This window comes from Eumetopias jubatus, unplaced genomic scaffold, assembly GCF_037043125.1.
Source record: "Eumetopias jubatus isolate StellerSeaLion01/CBP00866 unplaced genomic scaffold, mEumJub1_p1.0 scaffold_14, whole genome shotgun sequence".
NCBI classification, from domain to species: Eukaryota; Metazoa; Chordata; class Mammalia; order Carnivora; family Otariidae; genus Eumetopias; species Eumetopias jubatus.
The window spans coordinates 28670354-28683413 of NW_028274820.1; the positions used below are offsets into that span (position 1 = coordinate 28670354).

At 34.2% G+C, this 13060-nt stretch overlaps 1 protein-coding gene across 1 annotated transcript in view; it reads right to left on the reverse strand.

The window, feature by feature from the left end:
- Positions 1 to 13060, reverse strand: part of PCLO (piccolo presynaptic cytomatrix protein) — a 385912-nt gene that overhangs the window by 41648 nt on the left and 331204 nt on the right. The window lies entirely within an intron of this gene.

Sequence of the window (13060 nt, forward strand, 5' to 3'; positions counted from 1 at the left end):
TAGAGAGAAATAGCGGGATAAGGGAAACTTTCTTAATTATTTTCCATATTAGCCGATAATCTGTTTTTCTCCTGAGAAGTGAAGATGCAAAGTAGAACAGATGGTTTCAAGAAGTGATTGAAGAATTCTGTGCTCCTTTGTATATAACAACTATCTCCAGCAAGTTTTTAAATTTGAAGATCTTTGCTTCCCCTTCAGCATTTCTTCATCTATGATTGGGACTTGTTTCAATAATTCCTTAAGTTTGATTCTTTTGGATAAAGCAATCCATATTCCCATAGAAACATTATAATTTTGTGTTATTTAATGCAGTAGGAGTATAGTACTAATATTGTTAGTGTAGTTCTAGATCAGAGGAGATTTGGGGGGAACTTTTGACGCAGAAAAACAGAAGAGAAGGCAAGTGTTTCCTCTTCTTTTTGTGGAAAGAAGCTTGTCTAGGCAAATTTTAAAAATTATTATTATGTCTTCTGCCACATGGTCAGAATTTAAGAGCATGAGCTTTGATCATACTGACAGGATTTGGAATCCTAGCTCATTCTAGAGTAAATCTAAACAGTCTCAGCTTTTGCATTTGAAAATAATGGGTTCAGTACGCATACCTCAACTCATAAGATTGTGACCATGAGAAGTGAGATTAAGCAGGAGCTCAGTTACTTTCTCTTCCTCATCTTGTGATTTTATTTGTCATGCCCCCAACCTCTTCTGCAGGGTTTTCCTGTCAATCACTGCTCCATAATGTCTTTGAGCATACCTAGCCCTGATAATGAATTTGCCTCGATTTTCTTTCCAATTCTAGACATGTTCTAGGATACAAAAATACTTCGAGTCTCTCTCTTCTATAAAAACACCTGTGTTCAATCAGGAGTTTCTTAAGCATTTGGATAGATTCACACTGCGGGCTAATCATTGATAATCATTTAATGACTCTAAGATATCTCCATTTTTCTTAAAGAGATGTATACAAACACAATGACTCTTAATGTGGTGGAATTTTAATAAAACCAATACATCCAAATGAAGGGAAAACTACAGACATTGTGAGGGAAACCACTTGAGGACAGGAAATCCACCATCAGGGTAATCGGGATCAAGTCTTGCAAAAGTTTTGGTTTTTCCCCACTTCTCCACTTTTTCCTTTGTGGGACAACAGATTCTCTAAAGCCACCAGGACTTGTTATAATATCTATTCCAGTGATAGCAAGATCACTTTCTCAGAATAGAGAAATAAGGAAAAAATGTTGGGCAATAACATAGCAGGTATCTGTAAGTTGGGACTAGCTATTTAGAAAAAGGCTTGAATATTGTTAAATAACCAGTCACAGATCAATTACTAGCAACCCATAGTAGATTTGAGGAGACAGAACGGTAGTTATAATGTTCGATATTTTCTATGTAGGAGAAACCCAGATGGTGTAGTTAGTGTTAACTTAAGGACTTTTTAAAAGGATAACTTAAAAAATATAAATGACTATCATATATGACTGATATAAATTATGAACATTTGTAAAGTAAATTAAACTGTATAATCAAACACATAATGAGTCAGATTAGTCAACTGGTTGTAAATAAAGGAACGCTGCCACATTTTTTGATTGGCATTATGTAATCCAATCAACAATATTGTTAATATTTTTTAGTATGATATTGAATGAAACACTTTAATACCATCAACTGGAAAATCTCAGTATACTACTTTCAAAAACAAACCTTAATATATGCTAATTTTTAAATCAACTTATTTTTACTAGATTAAAACAATTTTCAGCCAAGATCCATCTTGCAATGCATCAAAATAGCTATTATAGCAGAGCTGTCTATTTAAATTTCAAAATATTCAATCTTTTCTATGTGAACTTTGATTTTACCTGATGCAATTTCTAGTTCTATTCCTCTTCTGGAAAATCTGAGATGTGGACAGAATGTAAAACAATATAACAAGAAGAAAGGAACAAGGGTAGAAATAAATTTAAGGAGAGCTTTTCATCTTGTCTAGGTGAATAGAAATCTCATTTGGAAAGCCTGTACAAGTGTTGTCAATTTAAATGCAAACAAATAATAGTTTATAAGAAACATAAAAAGAAAGAAAACCAAATCTAGAGAACATATACATATACTAGAATAAGTCTAAGTCTACTTAACATATTTGAAAAACAAAATTATGTGTAAGTTTGAGTCTAAAGAAACTTCGGGCAGTTAGAAGTTAGTTGAACAATTCAGATAAATGGAGATGTTTGGCATCATCTTACCAAAACATCTGGTGCTTGATACATTTTTTTTTCCTAATCTGGTATGGAAGTGTAGGGTAAAGAGAGCCTGATGTCTGGTAGTTTCTAAAAACGAATTCAACTAAAAATGTAGAAGAGACCTTTGCTTTTTACTGGGCTATAGCTATATAGCATAAAATGCAATTAAATATACAGAAATGCAGAGGTTTTGATAAACTGGTACAAGTATTTTAATAGTTCTTTATCAGATGCTTGAAACAATGCATATATTTACTAATTTTTTTCTCTTGAAACAGTCTCCAAATAAGAACATATCAATTCTCTTACACTGAGCTAAACCTGCATTATCTCCAACACGTTAATGAATAAAGTGCTTTTATGACTTGATATCCAAGGCTAGATCTCAAAGTAACTTCAAGGCATCTCATGATTTTGGTCATATTCTTTACTTTGCCTCTCAAAGTCCTTAACCATCTGCTTCTTTCCAAATGTATCTCCTGTCATTCCCCTTTGTACACTTTTCACGGAAGCCCACTTAGACCAGTCACACTGGCTCCCTTGGGTTTGGCTTTTTTTTTTCTCCTGAGCTGTAGCTGGGCCCGTTCTTCTGATTTTGTCATGCCTTTCTCTGCCCCTGTCACTTTCTCATATCGAAATTGTACTTGTCCATAAAGGCCCAGCTCCGATTGCACCTGCTCCGTGTATTTTCCTCATCTTCCCACTCAGAAGCAAGCTCTTCTCTATCCGTACTCTCCTAGCACAAGATCAGAGGTCTGTTTCTGCAATGACCACTTTCTATCCTTGGCTGTGGTTGTCACATTCATGTTGCTGTTGGAAGCCAAGCCTGTGTTTTCTCCACCACAGCCTTCTCAAAAGCTTATCCTGGAACTATGCTCAAGCCATATTTAATGAAATAATAAAATTAATAATTCTTTCCCTTAACAACACAACTCAGACATCCGAATGATTAAGTAGATATTTTACTTTTCACCTGGCTGTGTGCATTATGCAAATCATAAATCTCTCATTAACACCACTTGATGTGGGAGGGCTATTTTTTTTTTTCTCCATGTTTTGTCAAGGAAACCTGGGGCAATGCAATTTTTTTGGGGGGGGTTTAAAAACAGAGATGCAACTTTAATCTGTTATATGGTAGAGAAAAACGTGATCACTCAACTAGGTATTTTATTTTTTCCCAATCCCTCCAAAACCGGTTTAATTGAAAGGAATATTTAATGATAACCCACTAAACATGGGAGTGCATAGTTTTGTGAATTTAAAAAAATCCTAACAGATCATGGATATTTTATATATGTATTTAAATTGGAATGATAGTAGTAAATAATATGTATAGTCACATTCCATGGGAGAACAAGAGGGTGTTCTTACAGGCATATTTGTGCTGGTTCCAAATCTGGGTATACAGACAACTGGTGAACTCTGGTTTATATTTAATATATTTAAATATAAATATAATAATATTTAAAATAATATTTTATAACATTAAAACTAAATATGACTTTCAATAGACTTATGATTCCAAATTAATAATTTAAAACTATTCTACCTTTGCTTTATTCTCTTTAAATAAGAGTTTCAGAGATCATGGACCTATTATGCTTGAATATATCATGTGCCTGTGTATTGCACATGAGAAGTGTTTCTTTTATGAAGGACTGAGGCTTAGTTAATAATAAAATGCATTTTGGAAGCCTACATTTTTGTGTCTTCTTTCTTTTTTAATTCCTATTTGTACTATCAAGTACCAACGAGGAGAAAGAATGTAATCTCATAAATATATGGTGGAATAAGCCCACTCCCGTAGAGAGGGTTCCTGTACCCTAGAGGAATAAATCCTAGAGTGTTAAATCATTTCCGTCCTCAATTATTGAGGGGGCATTTCAAGTAAACACATTTTACCTTCTGTGAGGCCATTCAATCTGTTTTAAATTATTTTTGACCTCTTCATTTTCTTCAGCTGCGAGATAGTTAGACATCATTTTGTTTTATTACTCCACTGTGGCTAACCTTAATTAAACCTGGTAGTGTCTTTTTGACTTCACATCTATCTTCAATTAGTTGGCTCTGTTGGTTTTTTCCCCCCTCAACCATACTTAAAAATGCAGATCTATCACTGTACCTACCACACGAGGGCAGCATTAGGCTCACAGTCCGTGGAACAGAACTGTAGACTTGACTTTGTATAATTGTGGAACCATGGAAATTAAAAGGGGGCAAGAACTCTAGAGATAGCCCGCTCCAGAACCATCATTTCGCCTATAGAAAAACTAAGCCCTAGAAAGATAAGTGATTTGTTCCGCGTCACACACTAATCAAGGAGAGAAAGAAAAGAAAAACTAAAAAAGTGCTAATCCACTTTTCTGTCACATCCAATTGTCTCAAAGTGAGATTGTGAGGTCTCTGCCTACCTCAGAGTTCCGGGTTTGGGATGCGGGACACGGCCTTGCTGACTGTGATGTTCTATCGCTGGTTTAAATCCTTGGTCTAGCTCAAAGATATATCCAAATATTTTAGGAATAATTTATAATGTTGGTAGTCTATAATTTCCCAAATTACTTGGTGGATACAGTATTAATATTATCTTCAGAGATCAAAATATATATATATGTATATATATATGTATATTTTTTTCTTTTGCTAGCTTTAACTTTAACCTAGCTGGACATTATTTGGTGACCTTTTCTACTTTCTCCCCACTGCCTTTCGCTCCATCTTTCTATTCTTATTGCTGTTTTTCTGGTTATTTTTACTAATGAGATCTTGCAGTTTTATCTCCTTTGTTGATTTGCTTTGAATGTGAACCTGAAAAGGTCAGGTTCTAAGTTCCATTGTTACCAGCATTATTTGGTAGGTTTTCCCTTGAATTCGGTCCAATCACATTTTCTCTGTTCCCTATGACAGTTTAGGGGTATTAAAATGAAAAAGAACTTTAGAAATTTAATACTTTTTATGCTTCCCCCCCCCAAATGGCAAAGGTACTTTCAAAACAGCTACTTGTAGGAGTTTCCACATACTTCCAAATTACAAGTTTTTACAACTGAAAGTATTAAAAACAGCTCAGACTTCTACGTCATTTCTTTAAAATGGCAAATTATGGGTGAATGAATATATATATACGTATAATCTCACAAAGTTATAACCAACCATGAGAAATGGAATGTCACAATGTCTTTTTTTCCTTATAAAAAAATCAAAGTATGTCCCTTAAGATATTCCATATTCACATAGTAGCTTCTCTCAGAGAGAAAAGAGGTGTGAGGCCTCTTACTTGCTACCATCCAGCACAGGTAGTAAAGCTTAGTCTCGTTCACACTCTTCCTTCTCCATCCACACAGGCCTTGGGACTGAATTTCCAAGACGTTTCAATAATCAATTCAATCTCTTTTTATCTAATGCTATCAGTAATTTGCAGGTATTTCCCATACTCACTAATCATACATTCTCTAGCTTTGTAGATAATGGGATTAATGGTAACTTCCGGGAACAGAAGTAATAATACATAACTTTAGTATAAGAGGTGTTTGGAAGTGAGAGTAAAATTAAACTAATAACATGGTGGAGAGGATTTTTTTCTTACATAAATATATGTGATGGCTCATTATGCTATAGTTCTTATATTTTTGCTAGAATGTGGCCTTTTAAGTACACCTCCCTTTTTTAAGCTTTTTGGCTCAGAACTAGTTTTCAAAGAAGTAAATAAAATATTTAAATGTTTAATATTTAAGTATACTAAATAAACTAATACCAACATTTTAATATTTAAAATATCTAAAATGAATACAATTTAAGTGGAAACCAAAATTTCCTAGTAACTCTTGGAAAAAAGCTCGATTAAGATATTATCATAAATGAAAATTTTTAAAAATCATTTTATCTTTAATAGATTTAGGCTATAATTCTAGTTGTGTTCAAAGAGATAGAATCAACAAAGAATTATATTAAGTACCAAGTTTTGGTTTTGTGCTAAAATATGCTAACATAATTGTTACAACACAATAAAGATTTTTATCTTTAAAAGATTAATAGGGAGAATCATATTTGGAAAAAAATGCAAGATTTGAATTAAGTTCTCAAGAGAAGCTCTTACTTTTACAATATCCATTTAATTCTACTTTGAACAACAAGTATTCTCTCTCTTGCAGTTTGCTTGCAAAACATGCAGGACTGTTTGAGTGGAAAGTAATTTAAAAATAATGTTTTGAAAAATGTTCTTACATAATCCTGAAATTGCTAACTTAGATCAAGAACACGTAGATAACAAGGATGCTCTCCTTAAATGGAATCCAAATAGTTCGATTTATATAAACATTTTGCCCACAGCAGACTGATTTATATGGCTAACATGACAAAATACTATTATTTTTCATATCATTCAAATGTAGTCAGTGGCCACAGAATTAAGAGGAGTTTGGACAATTATTTGATCAATGCATGTCCCATCCTATGGGATCTCACTTCTCTAGTTAATCTCATTAATCTCTCTACTTTTATTTATTTATTTATTTATTTATTTATTTATTTATTTGACAGAGAGAGACAGCGAGAGCAGGAACACAAGCAGGGGGAGTGGGAGAGGGAGAAGCAGGCTTCCCGCTGAGCAGGAAGCCCGACGTGGGACTCGATCCCAGGACCCTGGGATCATGACCTGAGCCGAAGGCAGACGCTTAACGACTGAGCCACCCAGGCGCCCTAATCTCTCTACTTTCTCCAAATAGATCATTTTCAAATACTTTCTCTCCTCCTATAGGTGGTTATTATCCCAGGGGACTGTAAAGATTATTAGGAAGAACCAAAGCCAGGACAAATAAAAATATAATTGATTATATTTCCAGATATTTCTAAACATGAGGATGTTTGATTGCATATAAATTTAAGACAATGGCTATGCATTTTTTTCTTTTTCAATCTCAGTGGAGCAAAACTTACACTTTTCCCATTCTTCCTAATTCTTCCCAGATATCTAACTGGTTATTCAAAAAATATTACTAGTATGGGAGATTCCCAGGGACAGTTATTTTCATCTGTTTTGTGCACTACAGGGTCACTAACTCTTTGAGGAGGTTCTGGAACATAACATTCATTCAAAAAATGTATATATGAATATGAATAAATGATGAGCAACTAATATATGTAATTCAGATAATATTGTCCACAAATGATATTTTCAGAACTCCCTTTTAGCTTTAATTACTTAAAAACACATTAAATTATTACTTGAAAATTAAAAATCAAGAATTAGGTAAGAGGTTAAAAAACTTAATTTTTCTCAAGTTTGAATCAGAGTGTTGATCTTCAGTTTTTCTTACACCAACAAAATTAATTTGATCTCTATGAAACTGGTAATATAGATACTACAATAGAAGATAAAAGGAAACTATAACAATTGTTTTTCCAATCAGCCTTATCTTTAAGATAAGGATGCAAATAAAATTTATTCTATCTTTATAATACACCCTCTCTGTTTTAGGTTGGGAGCAGTTTGATTAAAGCTGATTAGGCAATTTACCAGTCAAACTGTGAAAGTAGTAGTAATAAATATGGACATACACTCATAATCTGACCTAAATCAAGCCCAATAAAGTTTAAATATTAAATGAAAAATTGTCATTTGTCAATCTTAATAATTATAAATTAACATTAGATGAGAAAGGAAAGAAGGGATTCTGGAATACAATATAAGAGAAAAAAAAGCATAGAAAATTTAGAGACAAATATGACAATTAGATCTGGGAAGAAACCTCCAGTTACCCACTGTCTTTGGCTACTGGAAAGGTTATGACTGTGCATTTGTATAGATCAATGGCTCCTAAGCATTTTGATCTCAAGACCACTTTTACATTCTTAAAAAATATTGCATTCCCCTAAGAACTTTATTTTATGTGAGTTATATCTATCAATATTTATCATATTCAAAATGAAGAAAATTTAGAATAAGCAATTGATAAGCACATATTCCATTAGTGTTCAAAGCAATGATGTCATAACTTCTCATGTAAATGTAGGAAAACCCCACTGTACATGAAAAAGAATGAGAGGGAAAAAGGCAAATAACACTTAATATTCTTGTATTTGATCTTGTAAGCCCTAAAAGTGCCCCCAGGACACACACTGAGAATTACTGGTCTAGATCTACCATAACAGAAATGAAGTATTAACTATGAAAATAGAAGAACCCAATTAGCATCAGCTTTTTTTGACAGTCATCTTAAACCGCTATATACAGGATTATTCTATCATGCCTTTCATTTTTTTATTTTATACTTATAGTAAAAAATATCAAGCTGTTGGGCTTTCTTAAAAAGATTTATTATTATTGATACTATTCTTATTAACCTCTCTAGCTTTGGAATTTGTTCCATCTAGAACTTCATAACTCTACAAAGTAGAAGGTCTGAACTAAAAATTATATGTATCAAAAAATCATGCTTGTCTGTTCTACTCTTGCTTTAAAAACTACTTTATGGTTTGCAGAAACCCACAATAAATAATAATATTTGGCAGGCATAAAATAACACACATTCTTCCAAAAAGGGGTTTTCTCTACATAAAGTCTTTGCTGGTACCTTAATAGTTGGATGAAGCCAAAATAGTGATTCAATAGTTATTTACTTTATGAAATGTCATCAGCAATGAGAATGCTCTATAACAAACTAAAAGCATGTAATAGATCCATATAGAAAGAAGTTTCAATTATATACTATAAAAAAGTCCATTTTTTTATACCTTTTTCTATAGATTCCAAATTCATTTTATATAGTCAGGTAAAATTATAATGTGACCTATAGAACTTCAAATAATGTGGTTTTCAGTCTGAAATGTGTTCAGGAGGAAAAGTGGATTTTGTTCCTGTACTCTTTTAAAAACAAGTATAGCAGAAATTTTAGTTCACTGTTTTGCTTATAAGTTTAATAAAAGGGTGCCATGCTCCTTTTATCAAGCATTTTCTTCTTAAAAATGTATGTTTTTGTTTGATCTGTAATATCAATATTTTGATTACTGTTCAAATTATCAATTTAATTAATTTTTAGCCTTCAGTATCTCCATGGAAATCTTCAGTTATCTTACAGTATCTTAAAATACATTGAGTTATAAAGTTATGACTGTCTACATTATTCCTATTCATATATCTAAAAAACTCAAGACCCCGATCAAAATTCTGCATTTCTGATATAGTATGTTTTCATTTAAAATCAGTAAGTATCTTTTTTTGGCTCCTCAATGATTAATTGTATATTTATACATTCAACACAGTAATAAAAGAAAAAGAAAAAAAGGATATTTTCAGAGTCTGGCTCAGTACACATGAAGGTTCCTTTCATCCTATCCCACTAACTAAGCCCCCCATCTGTCCGCCCCCTCCCATTATCTTGCACAATGCAGAATAGGTGAAATATCATGGTTTTACATAATATAGTACATGCAGATGAGAAGTGGAAAAAATCAAGTAATTCATGGGTAGTTAGATATCTGGACTTAGGCAATACTGTTAAGTAACAAGATGGTGCCTTTGACATTCCTCTGCCTCTCCTTAGGTAGTGTTTCCCACAGGTCCATGATCCCTCCTACCCAAGTGAACACATTCCCAGCCCCATGCTCATATTGTGCCTTTTGTCCAGGGTCCCGCACTGTGTCCCCATCAGCCTTCTCATGTTCCATGCTTCTCATTTCTTTCCTCCATCAGCATTTACTTGCCTGTCTCATTTCCTCAGGGTCCTGCTCCCTGGTGGTAATTTGATAAAGTAACTTTTTTTTAAAAAATAATTTCTTCAAGCCCAAATAATTTGCATTTTAAAAATTAAGTTGAACTTTGTTAAAGATATATCATAAGCAGCATTTGAAGGGACTTTGCCATGTTAAAATTTGATCATGTCTTCATAGTCACATCCAATTATATAGGCCCATAGCTAGATCGTTTGACTAAGGTGCAGCCATATTGAAGCCAAGTCAGATACTTGGGTAGACCAGTTGGTCTTGTTATTCATGTCAGATGAAATGAACATATAAATCCCCAGTGTGAACCGGACATGTGGATGGCTTGTTGCAGACCCACAGCTATTACTGGAAAAGAACAAAAGTACCCATGATAGTAGATTGGTGGATTCACCTTTGTGAATAAACGTCCATAAACAAGAGACAGTGTCACATGGTCAGAGCTATGTACATTTACTGTCACTTTGCATGTATAGCAGAGATATTCCTGGCAATAAATGTTAAATGACTAAAGAAAGATTTTAAAATGCATAATCATTCTTAAGAAAATATGGAAACTCTTAAAAAACATTTAGAAGAGCATTTTGATCTTCACAGACAACAAAGAAAACCCTTGTCCCCGGAAAAACAGGCAGAGAACTTTGAAAGCTGATATTATCCAATTTGAGTCCCTCAGATTTTGTTGGATGTTTACTGTGTTCAGATCATTACAGTTTCAATTTTCTTTTCATTTTCAACTACCCAAAGTTTTATTTGTGTTTTTACATGAACACATTGAAATGAAGAATGCAAATCTGTTTTTATTAACCTCTTACATACGTGACAGGGAAGACTTCACCTCCAAATGAACTCACTTTGATTTCTCTTCTGATTTCTCCTTTACTTCCTTTTGAACCCTCTCCTTCCCAGAAACAGAGAACGCTAAATTCTTTCTGACCAAAAGTGACCATCTACTTCCAGTCAGAAGAGAATGGGACACAGATTAGCTATCGCCCTTTGTCACCAACAGTACCCTCTACTCCCGGTGCCCGCCCCGCTTCCCAGCCCGGCCACCCCCTACCACTTGCCCAAGAGAGCAGCTCCCACAGAGTGATGGCTTAGTAAGAGTTCACCACGACAACCTGCAGATATGAAACTCTTCTGTGACAGGTGCTGAAAATGAGCCTTATTGAAAGCGGAGTTTCCAGCAGTGGTCTGTGGAAGTAGCTTCAGGCTTTTCTCCTACAACTCAGCCACTCCAAGGAATGCTTAATCATAATTCCCGCACACAACTTATTCAATGGTTCATCTGCTCTCCTATCCTGTCCAACCCGTTCCAATGGCTCTTATCTCATTTCCCAGGGTGGAGGGACATTCTCCTCAGCCTCTATTACTGTTCCTAATTTTAAGATTCACATAAAATCTTAGTATCAAACAAGAATATCTCAGGAATTTCAAAAGCCACTTAAAGTGTGAAATAGTGGATGTCAACTAAGTTAATTTTTAAGGTTTAAAGAATGCCTCAATCTGATTCAGTTTGAGTATGGTTTAAAAAAATAACTATTTTTTAAACTCTCCTCTCTGGTTGCTGCCACCTTCTAAAATGGTGGAGCCTGTGTTCAGTCAAACTGAACAAATTTTGCTTGGAACAAAATCATTTCCAGGGATTTCTAAATACAAAAGAGTTGTTTAGGCATCAGGATTATCTGGCACAATCTGTCTAATCTTTCTTTTCAGGGTTCCTAGCGTGCAACTAAACCCCGGGCGGGGAGAGAAAGTTCTTTCTGGCTCACTCCATAATTCTTGCTTGACTCATATTTTATGCTACTTCAGGCAGAAATCTGCTGAGAAGTTCACAAAAAAACATTCGAAAGGCTCTTTTGGGACAATTTCGTCACCCTTGATAGAAATGACTACAGATGTACACACGGTCTCTACAGACTCCGCTTACTGCCATACTGGGCTCATGCATGAGAGGGTTTTATTTCCTTGGGTTTGTGGCAGCTTAATTTTCAGCCTTCAGAAAAAAAGGATCATGTAGGGAGAGCAAGTCTAAATTGTATTCTGCCATCATTTCTAGCAACCTCTCATCATTTGTAAGAACTTAAGTGACAAATAACAAGTATGTAAACGACAATTCTTTTTACTGAAATCAGAAGAGTTTGATTTCAGAGGAGCCAACGTATTTAGGAAGCAAAGGTTTAGGCCTAGAACGAGGGTCCGGTTGCCAATTCTAGAAATTTCTGTGTATTCTATCCATCACCCCAGCCCTCTCTCTGATTGCTCACTCAGAAAACGGAGATAAGAATATCTGCCATGCAGACCTCCTCTACTAGGTGTGATAAATGAGAAGATGGGTGACAGAACACTCAGTACCATGTGAAGAACTGTTCAAATGAAGGGCATTATCATCAGAATGCAGATGGGACTCTGTGAACTCCATTGTGAGGTTTGAAATGGAAGGCTTTTATCTAAACACTTAAAATTAATAATAATACTTATTTATGCAGTTAGTGAACGAGAACTTGTTGGCTCTTTGTATGTTTCCATCTCATACCAATTTTTCTACACTTTAATTCTACAGCATTTTATACAAATTTAATCCTATAGCATGTTTACTCTTAATTGGCAAAATGCATGGTTGAATTATATTCTTGGTACATTTACAGTAGCAGGGAAATAATTATGTTTTAAAAAATGGCATTTCATCTTCAGTACCAAATTAAACAAGAAAGCAGGCTATGTTATCTTGATTATTTCAATAGAGAATGGCTTCAGGATTCAGTCACAGCACCTTATGTGGATGAGAATATCCATTACAGCATTATGCAAAGAAAGGGAATTAAACATATTTTGCTACAAATTTTAAGAACCACGTCAAAAAAATCAGACAAAATATTACATAGTAATACTGAAATCATGATAATTTAAAATAGAGTGAGATAGGGAAGCATTTCATTACTGTGACATCATTATGGAATACTTGAAGAAAATGAGTAACTGTAAGAAACCAACTGAACTCATTTGATAGAGAAAAAGATAAGAGGAGGGATTTTAAGTACTTTTGGGAAGTAACAGTAAGCTAATTAGAAAACGGAATCTATGCACAGGGGATAATTACC